The sequence below is a fragment of the Doryrhamphus excisus genome, linkage group LG7 (genome assembly GCF_037039965.1).
Source record: "Doryrhamphus excisus strain RoL-2023G ecotype Guam linkage group LG7, RoL_Dexc_Guam_v1.1, whole genome shotgun sequence".
Classification (NCBI taxonomy): domain Eukaryota; kingdom Metazoa; phylum Chordata; class Actinopteri; order Syngnathiformes; family Syngnathidae; genus Doryrhamphus; species Doryrhamphus excisus.
This window is the reverse complement of record NC_136363.1, coordinates 7,863,844-7,880,858: the sequence shown is the minus strand read 5'-3', so window position 1 is coordinate 7,880,858 and position 17,015 is coordinate 7,863,844. Positions and strand designations below refer to the sequence as shown.

General features: G+C 41.8%; 1 protein-coding gene across 1 annotated transcript in view; it reads right to left on the bottom strand.

The window, feature by feature from the left end:
• Window positions 1-17,015, bottom strand: part of col8a2 (collagen, type VIII, alpha 2) — a 63,954-nt gene that overhangs the window by 25,185 nt on the left and 21,754 nt on the right. The window contains exon 2 of the mRNA XM_058047773.2: window positions 2,288-2,450. The gene's annotated coding sequence lies outside the window, so the exon portion shown is untranslated. The remainder of the gene's footprint in view (window positions 1-2,287; window positions 2,451-17,015) is intronic.

Here is a 17,015-nt window from a genome sequence, read left to right as displayed (position 1 = left end):
CATTCAGAATATATATCAGAGAGTTAAGATGAGTTAAAACGGCCACGCCTGTCTGTATCGATGACATGTGGATGTGGATCCCCTGGGCATGATGTCAAGATGATGACACTTCACCTCCGTAAATGGACAAAGATGCCATTGCAGTGTGCTTTCATTTTCTTGCTTCAGGTTAAAAATCATTTATTGATCATGTTAATCATAAATAATAACAAGTGAATGTTGAGGAAAAAAAGCTGTTCTTTTTTTTGCATAAAAAAGAACCAAAACTGTAGCCCAAATACTGAGGTATAGCAGGGGGTTATCACTACCATTACAGCCAGTATTTTTTACACCTGGAAAAAAGTTTCCAAAAGATTTACACGTGCAAACCAACAACTTTTCCACAAGTGAGTCATAGCTTTTCTTCCCGTCACTCGCTCAGACTAGTGTCTTCACAACACGGAAAAATATTGTCTCAAAAGTATGGCAAGAAATCTACCATCTGTTATTTGACTCATATTGAATACAATATGATTTTTGTTTATTATTTGGTCTTTTCCAAAACAGGTGTTGAAAAGGAAGTGCTGTCCTGTGTGGTATTCAGGATTGTCGTACATCCGTGTCTGTACAGCATTTAAATATCAACATCAAGCACAAATGAATTCCAGCAAGCAGATGCTAGAGCAGATTCATGAGGTGTGATTATAAAATATAACTTCCACATTGCCGTCTGGCCAACATAGCTACTAGTATGCGAGCTTTACAGAGTATAAGCACATGAGGCACATCTGGACTGCAAAATATATTTTTTCTCGTCTTTCCTGTCTTTTAGCCCCGGTTTTAGCTACAAAAAAATCCAAGCCGATGAAGGCCCTGAATGTTTGAGTCCAGGTTTTGATTCACTGTTTTGACACAAGTTATCCATGTAGCTTGTCCATCAAATACACAATGCATGTACTGTAATGTACAAGCAGATTAGGAATATACACACATAATTATGGTAATTTATTCAAAGGTCTAGTAAGTGTAGGTCAGCTCCTCAACATGCTTCATGCGTCTGCCTGCCAAGAGGACACTAAATAGATCGCCCCCTTGTGGTCAAAGGTTGTAATTTACTTTAAAATATGCAAAAAAAGGCCAATTCCAATTGCTCATGTCCTTTTCTCTGCTCTCTGTAAGTGTTAACGCATGCATTGTGCCATGACATCATCTTTTTTTTTTTTAAACTGTAGCATGTTCTGGCCCATCGGAGTCAGCTCCATGTCAAATAGTGCTCATCTGGTTGAAACGTGTGAATGTTAGGATTGGCTGCTGCCGTGCATTCAGTGGAATTATTATGTGAGCACAGCCGGTGGATTTATGTCGATGTACTACGTAGCCACCTGTCAAAAAGTAAGGTAGCACACACTGGAGGACCTGAAACTTTAGTGCCAAAGGGGTTGCCGTAGTTACAGCACAATATTACCAGCCATGCTAATGCATCAGGTATGCATTTCTTGACCTATGAGATTTTGACTTGAATAATAATGCTATCTAAAAATGTAATTATTGCACGGGGACGCATTTAGAGTCACGGCCTACCAATTATTTTCCCAGATTTTAGAACTCCCTTTTCCAGGGCCATCCCCCTTTCTGTTACTCTCATTCTGCATCTCAGTAGGATGAAACACAGATCAAATGTTGCAAAAATGCATCCATTCCTCCTTGACATGCTGTGTTCATCTCTTTTTTGTTTTTCTTAATTATTGCCCAGCTGTCCGTCTCACGCTGAGACACCTGAGAAGTCATGGCTGCCGCTCCTCCTGTTTGCAATTGACGGATGTCGTTTCAGTGGAATGCGGTGGTGCTTGCCAGTGGCATTGGCGAGGATGGAGAGAAAGGAGCAGCGTAGAAAAAGGAGGACAAGTAGAGGCGAAAAAAAGGAAAAAAAACCCATACACTACGCTCATCCATAAGAATTCACTGCTGCACCCGCTTAAACATCACATGGATGCGGCTACGCTACACCTGCAGAGAATAATTCAGAGAATAACTCACATCCATGCAGGCGGGTCATGCACAGAAGCACCTTACTTAAAGTGAACCTTTTTAATCTGCAAGCCATTATTCTGTGAAGTAGTTTTGGACTGCAGAGAATTCTGCAGGTCCCATGACTACAAGGTCTGTTTTTTATTTTCATGTTTTTTCCCTTCCTGATCGCTCCTTCTGTTTCTTTCCACATGTGATGAAGTGAGAGTCAGCAGCTGACAGGATGCAGTAAAAAAAAAAAAAAAAAAAAGTGGGGGTGAGTGAGGCAGGTAGGACTTACCTTTCTCTCCTAAGAGTGTCCCAGCGGCGGGGGGGTGCTGCACTGTGTTCTTCAAAGCGGATCTTGTCTTCTACCTCCCACCTTCAGCCATGTATGTCTCCCATGGGACGGGGGATGGCATCAGATGTTCAGCAAAGTCCAAAAATGTCTCTGGCACTGGCACCTTGAATCGATCCGAGAAAAAACAAAACACCAAAAAAAAGAAATCAATTCAACTGCAGGTGCAGCAAACTGCCTTTTTAAAGTTTTGTCTCCGGTAAAAAACTACAAAGTCCATCCATCTGATTTAAGAGTGGATTTGAGAGGATGGGACAAAGGTGGAAAAAAGAGGGGGAAAATCCTCTCTGTGCCTTCTTCAAGCAGGTCTGGGGAGCACCTTCCCAATCTATGCACTCCAGGGTGGAAAGTAGGAGGGTAGGAGCGGGATAGCGAGGGAGAGAGAGCGAGCAAAAGTGGAGTGAGGCTGCTAATCAACCCAGTCAGGTATATTGAGCTATATGGGTCCGAGCAGGGTGCACTCCCACTTCCAGGACTTATAACCAGGGGCCGTGCACCTCGTTGGACCAATCTCCCTGGCTGACTCCTCGATCGCTCTCCCACTGGCTTATTTTGGGAAAGACAGACAGGATTGTTCACCCCTTCACACAAAAAGCAAGTGTCTTGAGTGCTGGAGGAGAAGGGGAGTGTGCAGGATGGGGTGGGGTAGCAGCCCCTGCATCAAGGGGTGGGGTAGCATTTAGAGGAGGGCGAAAGAAAAAGAGAGGGAATGTTTTTTCTTTCCTCCACCTCTCCGGAGATCATCAAAATACTTTTTATCTTTTTGCTATGCCAACCGCCACATCAGGCACAACTAACAAGCCTGAGATTTTAATCCTAAAATCTCCCACAAAAACCCTCTTTTTCTTCACCGGCCTGCAGCTCCAATGGGCAATTAATAATCTCTGCGCATGACATAACGCTGGGAACCGCAATACACAGAAGGGCTTTGTGTTGTCCTTAAAACCTGCTGCAGTTTGTGTAGAATTCTTACATGATAGAACTCTCTTGGGGTTAATCACCGCAGCAACTGGCATCACTTCACATGGGCTTTACTACATTGAAAACACGCCAGCTACTTGATGGGGAAACACAGATTCCCATCAACATCACTGATTTGGACCACGGCTAAGAACTAGATGACCTCTTGCGGCTCCTTATCGGCAACAGAGATTTTCTTAGACCGGTGTGCTTAGCACAGGCTTAGCATTCAGTGTTTAATTAGTCTTATTTGCCAAGGAGGAAAGGGATCACCGATGTTGGACCTGGCGAAGGGCCTACTGGCTCACCAAAACAATTCTCACCCCATATGTATTTGACACGATTGAGGACTGGAGCTCTTCCACGCCAGTTTTAATCAACAACTTTATTTTTGTTCATAAAGAACGGCCGCAATCATCATTAAGGATAACATCATGTTGGAAGGTCTACCCGGACGTCATAAGGACTACATGCTCTTAATTGCAAAACCAAAATAAGCTACTGTCAGCTGAACCACGCCAAAACAACATCAGCAAACTCAACTGTCCTTTCTGGATGTAGCCACTCTACCTGGCATGATAGGTTGCTACAGTATCCTTGAGCATGTTAAAGGATCTGCTACTATGAAGGGGACAGTAATAACAACGCAGTATAATTTTTTTTGGTGTCCTTTTGTGTTATTACTGTTTAGTTTCTTGTATTTTGTGTTTTTATTGCTATATTTTATGTCCTTCTGTGTACAGTGGGAAGGACTGAAGTATTATAATTTAGGTATGAGTTCCAAACAGAGCCCACTCATACCCTAAGGACCACCTGTATACAGGTTTGGACCAACGCCTGACTGACTGACCCAAGACTTTTGTCCACAGGTTCCCATATGCGCTCTCATAAAGTGCAGTAATGTCTCCTGACTGCCGTAATGTAACAACCATCAGAATGAAAATTACATGAGAATTATAAGCTACAGCATACTTAAGAAAATATTTGGATAATGGCTCCCACTTTTCTCAAGCACGATTATGGTAAACTTTGAAATGGCATATTACTAATGTCAATATTGAGATAGAAGAATGATTAAAAATGCAGTACCAATGATGTCTTTATATTGACCGTGGTCCAAGTTCTTCTCAATTCAACTATTTTTCCCACAGGAAATGACAAATGGAAATTTATTATGGAGTCATACACATATATAAAGTAGTTAACCACTGGAAAATAAAACATAAAGAAGGTAAAACTACATATGGATTGTTTTGAACAGGATGTTTTTTGTGAATCTGTACACCTGGTGGTGCTCAATAGGTATTGCAGGGATTAGTGTCTCTCGCCACTTTGCGCTTTGAATTCAGCGGCTTCACTATAACGGTTTTTCAAAAATAGAGTTTAAAGGTGACCATAGGGGTGTTATTTCAGGCCTTGAGGGCTCTAATCATGTTAAAAATCTGTATTTAGAAGGTAGTGGACACTTTTTGATTAATAAATAAGGAATCGCATTTTGTGGAAATTCACTTGTGACGAGAACCAATTAACCATGATAAGGTAGGGAGAACTTCATAATGTTAACATAAATGATGTTAACATAAAAGGTAGGAAAAAATTGCATCTTTGATGCCAATAATTAACAGTTATGCTTACATTGCTCATAATGTAGTGGGCAGGAATTCCATACTGGCATCAGTGATCCCCTCCAGTGATGGCATCACTAAAAACACACCAAAGCCAAAGAAAAAGCCAAAACAGCCCTTGAGACATATTTTACCAGAAACCCTTGGGGGCGTGGGGGGGTGACTTTAGAGGTTCCACTGTATAAACAGCACCATTGTTTGCCTTTGGAGATGAGGTGGGGGACAAAAAAGCTATTTCAATTGCAAACGGGGGCGGCTAAATTGAATAATCTAAAACCAAATAAGCTAGAGGCGTCACGTCTGTGCGAGTGAGCTATGGTGCTGAATAACTCTCTGAAACATGGAAAGGGTGGAGTGACCAGATGCCCGTTGATGATGTCATCAATAGGAGCCCTGTGTGGCTTTCAGGCCCGCCATTCATTCATCTTTGGGCGTGTTTCTACGTGAACAAGCAGGACCTTACTGTTAAGAATACTAGGCGGTGAAAATGGATGGTAGAGATGCAAGCGGGTCCTGCATCTCCTCCACAGTTCTACTCAGTTTCAAAATGTCAACATAGCCTGTTCAGCCCACACACCTCTTGAAAAAGCAAAAAAAAAAAATCCCCAACATATTCACTAAACACGGTGCCCTCCCACGCTCCTGTCAATTTTACAAGGTGAAACATTCCCGAAAAGAAGGGGGGAAAAAAAAACACCTGATGATGTCGTTTTTTTAAACTCCCCCCCACCTTCATTCCATTCCATTAGTAAGAGTATAAACAAACTGGAAAACCGTTAGATTGCATCACACACCCCTAGATATTCGTCAAAGTGCCCCAAAAATAAGCCATGAAAGGCAGGTTTGGCGTCCCCGACCGCCCTTTTTACACCACACCCACCACACAGACCTTCTATGTTTTAACGTAAGGGGGTCTGTTCTAGTCAAAGGGGTGCGTGTGCAGGGCAGGGTGGGTTTGAACGGAGCATGTGTGCATGTTTTCTGGAGGTGAATAGATGAAGTGTGATATTGATTAGACGTAAGTTTGGGGCTGTTAGCGCGGTGAGAGGACATGATTGTATCCTGATAATTGATATAATAAGTTTACGGTCTTAACGGTGGTTAATCTAATCTGTGTAATGCACAAAAAAGCTTTTAGAAACACAAAATACCTCAGTTTTTACTCCCAAATGGGAGCCCCCCCATACACACACACACACACACACACACACTCCTGATTAAATTGAATTCAAACATTCAGAGGCTAAAGGTGAAGGTTCACATGAGGACAGCTTTTCTTCTCACTTTTATACTCCCTCTCTTTTTCCCACAAGCGTCAATTCAAAAGGGCCATTTTCTCTCAGGTGATGTGGTCCACCTTTTGTCTGTTCTAACCTCACAAAGGAATGCCAGGCATTCACACGTCTGGCAAAGAATAAAGGCCAGCACAAACGGGAGGGGGAATTAAAGAAATTGTCAACTGAAGAGGACGATGGGGGTAAATAAACCGGAGGCTATGGTCGTTAGAGAAAGGAAGAAATGAACGCTGTGTTGACAAACGATGGCACGGGATAGGGAATTACAAACTTTTATGCAGCGAACCTTTTTCGCTGAACTTTTCCAGAGAAATTTTTGAGTGATGGGATTGGGGGTCTGCCACTGTGCACAGCTGTGCACAAAAATGAAGCAATATTGCCAACGTTAAGGATGTTGAGAGGTACGGTAATCTCTCATTTATGGTGGTTAGTAGCTTCCAGACCTGACCATGATAAGTGAATTTCTGCATAGTAGAATTCCTTATTTATAGTAGAATATTTTTATAGTTAGAGAATAGAAAACCTGAACCTAATGTGGTTTTTAACATGATTAAAGCCTTGCAGACATAAAATAACACCCCTATAGTCACCTTTTACACTCATGTGTAAAAGCATAAATAAGACTCGTGCTACAGCATATTGCTCATTTAGTTATTTTTATGCTTTTATGCAAAAAAGATGCATTCGATTTTAGTACTAATAATAGGTTGTATTAAACCATGAAACAGTATGATTTATTAATTTACACATTTTTATCAACCGTGATTGAGTGAAATCTCAAAATTCAAAGCATGAAGTGAGGGACTCAAAAAATGTCCTTCAGGGTCCACATCTCCTGAAAAATGGATGCCCATTACGAAGAACAAAGCTGAAGCCAAGCTGTTAAGCATTTAGGATGTTGCGGGAGCCAAAAAAAAGTATTATTAGTCTCAATGGTGCATACAAACACATTATGCAACTGCAATTTCACCCCATAACTAACTTAATTGATATCATTGAGAACAAGCACATTCCAGCCCTTGTCGAACCACTTTATACAATTAGAAATTAAGTCTATTAAGCACTAGATGAATCTGTCTGCGTTTCACACTGCACACGTTTCCCATGCTCGGGAAATGTGTGTTTTATGTTAACAAGCACTGATTAGTTTAACAGGACTCAGTGAAGCAATCACGTAGGCTGTAGCAGCTGGAGTAGAAAAAAAACAAACAAAAAACAACCAAGCAGCAACCGAGAAACAAGAACTTCAGTGTTGGAGCGAGAGATTACAGAAGAGAAACGCGGATCAAGGGATGTAAAAATTGCAGTAGGCATCTACTACATGTACTATATTACGCATATGTAACTATTTTAAGTGTTGCCAGAAGAGGGAGACAAAATTGTTGATTCAACACTCACAGCTTCTGGTGGTGGTTATCATTAATAACTAGTGAGTAACTAACCAAGTAACATGGGTTTGGCGGATTCATTCAAGCCAAAATCGAAGTCAAGTAACTTGTCCAAACTTTGAGACACTTTTTTCCAGCGGGTGCCTGTCTCAGGGCTGCATCTCTGCAGGTCACTGGTGTGCGTGAATGACAGGAAAAAAAGCTCAGACTCGTTCAACTGCCTGTTGGTTTGTATGTGTAAATCTAATTTCATTTCTAATTACACCTAAAGTAACTCCTAAACCACTCACATTACTTTTACCCTGTGGCTCACTGGAAGGAAGACGTAGACATAACAGGAAAACAAATAAAACAACAACAAGACCAGTGTGCTGGTTAGTTATCAGCATGCTGAGGGATACAATTCCAGTGTTTACGGATCAAAATCAAATTTTCCTTAATTTATTCGAGTGGTATGTAACCAGAATGTCGTAACCCGATGACTACCTGTATTGGACACACCTTTGCACCATTCATGCATTAGTAATAGAGATTCACTATATATATATATATGGCCATGGTGGACTCTGGCAAAAACCTTGCCATGACATTGGCATTTCAGGTGGCGGCCAGCATTTGGTACACAATATGTCTTCCCCTGAAAATGAATGTTCATTTCCAAATGAGCTCAGGGGAACTTAGGACAGGGCGCTAACATCTCGACTGCTTCACACATCAATGCTGTCCTCTCATAGCTGCTTTTGGAAGCTCAGTTCTGTTATAACAAACCCATTTAGCCACTTGACCTCTTTCTGACCTCAGACCAACCTCCATGTACCGTTTGTTTATGTCTCTTTTAAGCCACATTGGCCCATCAAGCTTCTCCTCGTGTGAGAGTGTCAGCAGGCCCGTACACACACGTAAATACACGCAGCATATTGGTCCACTATCTCATGTGGCTTCCGATTTATAACCTGACCTTGATGCTCACAGGAACCTCCTCCCTAAACAGCTGTTTCCACATGTCTCACCACCCACCATCATCATTGCAACACAAGGAAACAGCACTGAAGTCACCGTCTCTAAGTCATATTTAAAATCTGCCTTATGTCCCCTGGTAAATTTACCATGGAAAAGGTTTCAGAGAGAAACATTTTAACTGTCAGAGGTGATCATTTTTCTTCCTTGATCATGCCGAGTGTATAAATAGGGAACAAAGTGACCTTGTTCGGAGAGGGTGGGAATTTACCATAAAGCGTTGGCGAGGTCGTTTAATCCATTACTCACTCTTAAAAGTTGTAATATATATAATTAATTACCTTGCAGCCGAAAAGACAAGATGGCACTAAGATGGAAAAATGGCTCTGTACGTTAAACACGCTGTCGAAATGGAACATAAATAAATAATAAGGCTGTCAACGAGGAGGGGCAGGGAACCCCACGTGAGCTTCAATGGCAACTCTTACATGCATCCAAATGGAGGAAGTGGCAACTTTGTTTATAAAGCAGGGCATTATTTACCACAACCAAGTGTGAAAACGCAAAGACCGCCTGATTTCCATGAATCTTTGTGTATAGATGACACATGCACATAACAAGACCCTGACTGGAATTGGCAACCCCTGTGTAAACCAATTTGTTTTCAAACTGTTCTTAGTCAGGAATTCTTTGAGCTGATATGGGGACCACACTCTTTCCACCTTGGTGGAAGTCTGAGTGCCTTTCTAGTTTGTTCACGTTTTCAGCTTTTTTGTAGACAGCGGGCTTTCAGCTTTGATTTAGGCTAAGAAACGTGCCAGAAAAACAAAGACCTCTGAACTGTACAAACACCGTAGCATCAAAACCGCTGCAAGGACCACCCATTGAGGTGTCAAGTTAGAGACCGTGATCAAACCCAAAATTCTTGGATCCGTGTGCTACCAGATAATGGGCATAACTTGCATGGATGGAGACAGATGTGTTTTATGGACATATTTAGAAAAAAAGGCCAAAGCGAATAAATTGAGACGTAGCCATGTCTTTCTGTGGTACGGTTGATTTTGGAATAGCATTTGCTCAGTTCATGTTTTTCTGATGACCTTAGATAAATGGTTTTATCGCCAAAGTGTTTCATTCTAGCCTAGCAACAGTTAAAAGATTAATCAATTCCAGTCGTTTTCAGGAACGTGGCTCCAAATCCAACACCCAGCGACACTCATCACTTCACCAATTAGCGCCTTCTTCAATTACACCCGCTCGGTGCTGTACAGACTCTCTCCCTGTGCATTTGCGGCCTTTCAGTTTGTACACTCACGTGTGTTTATCTTCATGAGATGCCTGCTTTGGACATGTAGATTTCCTGCTTTGACTAGCCGCTAGAAGCAGGCGTGTCTTTTCTTTCCCGAGACAGACATACTATAAACATTATTGTTGGAGAGACGACCAGGAGCTCGTATAGGACAAGGTCAGGATTTTCTGTCAGCTGCCCAGGTATGGGAGTGTGTGTTCAGGAAAGACACAATGGAGGCCAGGTCTCAGAATCCATAAGCATGATGAGATAAAATAAACAAGAGGGATTACCGAGGACATATTAGAAAATCAGACAGGAAGCGTGAAAAGTGATTGTGGGTCAAGGAGGTTTTCAATGAGATATTATTTCTTTTGCTGTCTGAGAACAATCAGAGGCACGTTAGCTTGCTGAAAGGAAAACACTTTAACCGGGCAAGCAAAGGCCAATAGCTTGTCACACGGTGAAATGAACTGACTACGCTGACTACAATCACGATGTCAACATAACAGGTAAGACAACACACATCACCATTTATAGCAGTATGTTACAAAACAAGGACATCGGCAAAGAGGATGGACCAAATGCCGCCCCCTTCTCGAAAGTGACAGTCAAGTTTGTATTGATATAAGAGTGTGGCTGACAATACATTTATTCCATCAGTTGTCTGTAACAGTTGCGCAACTCTGATTGTGCTATGTGAGAGTCTGTGTCAAGAAGGCCTTTGATGAGAAGCTGTTTGACTGAATAATCTGTGGTAAAATCCGCCTTATCCAATATCTCTTTGGCTTATATGTGATCATACGTAGAAGATCTTATCTATAAAACTTTGCCTGGGGCTAATCTCCCTTCTTATTGCCTCCTAAAGCTGAATGTTGCCCTGCAAAATATATTATAGGCTGTGTTGTGGATGAAACCAAAAGCCACATCACCCTATTAAAAGAGCCACGTTATAATGTAATTCTCAATTCTATCTCCATATAGCAGCTGTATTGCATAGTAGGGAGAAAATTGTGTTTAAGTGAGCTAAAAACAAAAGGAGTACATGTGTGTTCTATTATGTCTGCGTAAGTTAGATCCCATCCAATTGCTCCTACTGACCTTCTGTTCAACATCTTTCACATTCTCCTCTCTTGTTCTTTCGCCCTTCATCCGCCACATATTTTAGCCGCGGTGTGTGTTTAAAGGCTGAGCCCTCAACCCAACCAGCGGGCTGCGGTTCCCTGCTAAACAATTCACATGGAGCTGGTTAGGAAGACATTCCTTCCATGTAGGGAATTTCTGCCCTGTAATACATAAACGAGAGCGGTCCGGACTAATCACATCCCTTGGCATTCTCCCACCCTTACCCTTATTAGTAACACTGATGGCTGGTCCAGGCTTTACCATTGTATAAATTGTAATAAGTGTGATTGGTTCCATGAATATATGAGTGCCATTGTGAATATTACTGAATTTATACTTATATTTATGACAATACAGCAGCGATGTACAGTGAGAGCCAGCAAGACCTTCTCTGCTGGCCTAAACATTATCAGAAGGACTGACCTACTTACTACTTATTTACTACTTAAATTATGGTATTTGTTCCATGAACTTATCAATTTATTCCCAGTCTGGTTTTTTTTCATTTAGTAGCTTGTCTCTTGGCTGTACTGCTTCCAGTAAATGTATGTGTATGTTATACATTTTATTGTCCAATCAGATTTCAGCTGCTTTGTGTTGCATGTCTATCTGTTCTGCCCAGGGCCTTCAGAGTCAGTACTGCTGGCCCAATGTCACTTAAACATTGGCAATGGTGCTCTTTCTTTAACCAACCAGGTTTCCTTATCGCCTCACAGGGCCAGCTAACAAGCGTACAGTAACGTCAGCATTTTTCCATCCTCTGATAGCCTATGGTTAACACTAAAGTTACTAGTGTACTTGAATGCATCGTCACATGAACAGCGCAGTGCTTAATTAATTGTGTTTTGACACAGACACATCATTTTGTGTGTGTTATACAGTATGAACAAATAGGTGAGTATGTATATAGTATATTTTAGATATAAACCTAAGAAAGTGTTTATGGGCTACATTCACTGGAAGTCGGCCAATAAAAATGACCTTTTTTCTGTTGACAACATGTGCACTACCAACCACACGAATGAGAACTTTGGCAACCAAGGCAAGGAAGCCCCCTTAAAAAGGAAGCCGAGACTTGGATTAAGTGATGTCAGGTATCGTTAGATATTTGGTTATCTTTGACAGAAACGTTATCCAGGTGGAGACCCTCCATGTTTTCAGGCGCACATTAAAATAACCCAAGATGGGCACTCGTGTGTTCCATCTGTCCCGCAGGAACCCCCAACCCCGCCTTAGACCTGTTATTAACATGCGTCCTGAGTGATGTGATCCAAAAAGGATAGCTTTAAAGTACGTGTGTTCACAGCTGGCACGGGCGTCTCAACACGAGTCTCGAGTGACCACTTGCGATCGGATCCGGCTTCAAGCAAATAAACACGACTGGAGGCAGTGAACATTTAAATAAGAAGAACTCAAAACAGTGCAGCGCGGGCTGTAAAATAAACCACATCGACCAAGATGTTTTATACACTTTGATATATTAGCATCAGCTGTGGAGAAAGAGCGAGTGTAAATTGCCCTGTTGATATTTTTGCTGTGTCAATACATCACATTCGACTCTTGTTCTTTTTACCCCTTGAGGATGGGATCAAATAATACGAGCACTCCGACGTCTTGGACATTTATGCTTTATGGACTAGAACAATCACAAGGGTGCCCACCAAGCAGAGGAAACCAATGGGGTCATTTGATTGGACACAGTATGGGGCAGCATTAAATATAGAAGTACTACTCATCCATGCACCCCTTCTGGGTTCAGAAACAAGGCTTCCGAGAGTCAATATTTGAGTTGTCCGTGACTGCAGTAAGATGTGAGAAATCTAATGCTAGAGCTAAATTAACAGTATAATATTATATTGCTCACAAATCTTTGACTCTAATTCACAATTCATCCACCTCACAGGTGTGTCATATGAAGATGCGTATCAGACAGCATGTGTGCCTTAGGCTGGTGACAATAAAAGGCCACTTCGAAAGTGGCTGTAATGGGGGTGTCCAAAGATCTGGTTTTCAAATAGCGCTTACGCCAATCCAGAGCATCCAAAACGATGAGTCCAGTGAGTACGCTGGAAGTGTATTCATCAGGAAGTGTGTACAGATCAGTGCAACACAGGGCATCATTCTGCAGAATGACAATGGACAACAATGGACCTATAGTGGCGGTGAGGGCAGGAATATGGGATAGAGCACAAATGCATTTTATTGATGTCATTTTGAATGCACAGATATACCAATATCATATGGGGTGCATTTTAAATGCTAAGTTTAAACGCTTCAACTAAAGGTAAAACATAGACAAATTATGTACCCCTACTATGTTGTGCCATTACAAGTGTTTTCAGTCTTGTTAAAGACCATGTCGTTTCATTCATGTTCTGAAATTGGCACCCCTACTTCATCCCTGGTTTGGCTTTCTGAAGGAAACAGCCCATCATCAGTCCTTGAATTTCTGTTTTGCATGTAACGATATCTAGATTGCACACAATATTATTGTTGGCGCATTGAAGCCAATCATGATTCCTCTCACCCGTGCATTACTGTGAGACTTCCTGGTGGTAATTTTAAAGAGAAGGATAGCAGTAGGAGAGATGTTGACACTGATTGGACCATATTTGAAGGTTACTTCCAACGGAACCGCGGTAATGTTGAGCATCCAGCATGCAAACAAACAATTCGTATGGTGTAAAACTGTAATCATATATTTTGTGTGTCAAAGTAGCCATTAAACCAACCAAAACTAACAAGGATCGGGCCAGCTCACAATCGGTCCAGACTTCCCCATCCTGTCTGTGCCACTGTTGATCCTGCTCAAGCACGTTCACAAAAACCTTTGTTTTATCTTACTAAAACACTAGTAATTTCTTTAAGACAATGACGCCATGACACTTTTAGCACCTGTGAGTATTTTACTGGCCAGGTTAAGGCTTGATTTAAGGGACAGCTTACTGTTGATTACAACCGGTATTCAAACGACCTTCCTGCTATTGCGACAAAGTAAAAGTATCTTGTTTGGTGGTACCAAGAAAGCTCCATGTCTCCCCTCTCATCCATCTCCTTGCCCACTTTCCCCTGAATAACAGGAGCACACAGGAACGTGGGGTAATCTGTCTGGGCCAGTGTGCAGGGTTATGCATGGGCTCACGTTGAGGCCAGCCTAATCACCTTTCGGATCATCTAGGAGAACAGAGGAGACTGTACCTTTTATCCCAAACCAAAGTCAACAAGGCAGGATTCCTGGGAAGCATTGCAGACATTCTTGAAAGCAGAAAGGAGGGAAGAAAAGAAAAGAGTCATTGACCCTTCTCTCCCAAATTTAAGAGAGAAGAGCACATGAAAGAGAAGCTTGGGTGTGTGTTGTTATGGCGGAAGACATGGCACCCCCAAAACCCCAACTACAGTACGTTTACGTCTTACATTCTAGCTTAAATGGACTCCATAAGCTGCCTCCGATTTTGTGTCAGGCCCAAAATTTCAGTGTTGACCCGAGGTAATAAATTACTCCCTTAGCTTGGTGCTGTTTGCACAGATGGACCACCTCCTTCAGAACTGGCCACCCTTTTGCTGGTGCTATTTCCTCTCTCTTGGGTTAGCCTGAGCTATCACATGCTATACAAACACTGTCACTCAATGAACACGCCAAGCACAGCAAAGCTCCTGTGTGCGAGTTTCAATATATGACTTTATTTTCCCCTCGGCGCTGCCCAAATTTATACCCATTAAGATTTATGCAAGTCCATACCTGTCAACTTTAGCATTTGGAAATAAGGGACATTTTCAGGAAAATATGGGTCTGTTCATTTTACAGAAACATTTCAGCTTTTTCTTGTTACATTATGTCTTTTATGCCTACTGTTTTCACATTTTTAAATGTTATTTCATTTCTACAATGACCACAAACCAAATTTCTCAATGCTTTATTTTTGATTCCGCATCTTTCAAACGATAAATGTTTTATTTATTATTTTTTAAACTATATTACAATTACGGCCTGTTCATTTCATCAAAAAGATGAATGTATTGCTGAAGTTATGGTGAGTATTAAAGTAGTCCATCTCTGATTCAAGACACTACTAACGGCCTTGGGGCCAAACCAGCGTGAAACAAGCTGGAAATAGAAAGAACATGAAACATAAAACCTTTCACATGGTTCTGCATGTTTTTGCAGTTTTGCTTTCCCAATCTGAGTTATGTCTTTGTGTTGCACACCCTTGTTGATAAGTCGAAATTGCGAACATATTTGACTCAGAATACGTACTTTGATTGTAAGAAAATAGAAAGCAATGGAAGCAAAAGCGGTCAAGAGAAAGGAGAGCCGAGGTTACGACGGGAGACATTTTGGCCTGAGATGTCAGTTAGGAATCAGTGAATAACTTGGCTTGTTTCCTTGTGGCGGGAACAGCATGGGTTGGAGGCTTGAGCCAGAGCCCGCAATGTCTAGCCTTAAAGGTTCCCTCATTTAGACAGATTGGAGCACTCAGCTTCCTGGGAACCACAGCACTCATCTGAGCCATGGGAACTCTCGCTCTTAAAGGCCATCGCAGGTATATCATCATGTTGTGGAGTTTTAGGATTTAGTGTTCCCCGCTTCACATCGATCATGTGCGCTTAGTTTTGCTTGAATTGGCCACGTGAACATCTCGTCCCGCTGTGTTACAAAGCATCTTAGAACATCCTGCGTGACGCAAGCAGAGTCTCTGTGCTGTGTCCATTGCCAGGAATATCCTTTTAAAATAAGTGCTAAGACACTATTTTTATGACTTTCAAGCACCCTTAATGGTTCAGGACCAGGTCATGCTATAGAAAAGAACCACATCTCTGGAGTTAGGGACGAAACCTGTTTAAAGGTCCCCTACTGGAGACTTTCTTGTCCAGAAAAAAAACATCTTCATGATAATAAGTAAATTAATGAATCACACAATAAATGAAAACAAACCCACAATTTTTTTCCATCTTCATTATATTGCCATGTACGTGTAAATGATGAGGATTCACTCACTGCATTGCTTCCAGCACTTTGGCACGTTTGTTCCATAGAACAACAGCGCGAACAGAGTGAGCCCTTCTATCAGTTATACAATCTCAGTCTTGGTGGGTGAAGGCGGGGCTGCTAGCATACACACAGAATGCAGAAGAGTGTAAGTTAAATCCGACTGTTTTGACTGTTTGCTGATATTCTTCTAGCTGCAGCACATTTATTAATGACATTAAAGCAGAGATGTGGCCCTTGGGTTAGAAATCTCTGCAAGTGGATATATCAATTACGCTGGCCTTATCCCTAATAGCTTCTAGTTTTGCAAACATTTCAACAGCTAACCTCCACAACTCCTTTATGTTCCGTTGTTGTATGCATCAATGCACTGTATATGACATCTATTACATTGGACAAGTGCAGATATACAATATGTATCTAAAAAGTGGAGACATATTTGATTGTTCATGGCATTTCAAGCATAGAACTACTCATGACAGATTAGGAACGAAAAGGGGGTTCATACCACCGCAGAGTGTTGTTCATCACGTTGATAAGGAGGTCAGACTCAAACACGTCAAAAGCAAGTACCGCCCTAACAAGGCCTCATAGGAACACTCCGAATTGGAAGTCTAAAAAAAGCCACAGGTGTTTCCCGAGTGGCTCCAGTCCTGAGCATAAACATCAGTAAGCTACACATGTGCGGCTTTTAAAGCAAGTTGACTCTTTATTTTGATAAACTTTTCCAGATTGGTTTATGTTTTCAGGCCAGTGAACAGCTTGTTGGGATTAACTAACGGTGGTGGTGGGTGTGCAACCAAAATACCGCAGGTGAACAGGAGAGTCATAGGCGCGTTGACTCAGCACTCCCACCCCAGTGTGGCCTTGAATGGGGAATCTGTTTAGCGGCTAACGTCGTCACCGACGGCATCAGGCATCGCCAGTGTTTCCAAAGGTTTTTCAAATAACACCTTACACATCAATTATCAAAGGCAGGGAGTGTCTTTGTCATTCCATAAATGTTCAGCTCAAACATTTCCACTCCCTGTATGGAAAGCCTGAAG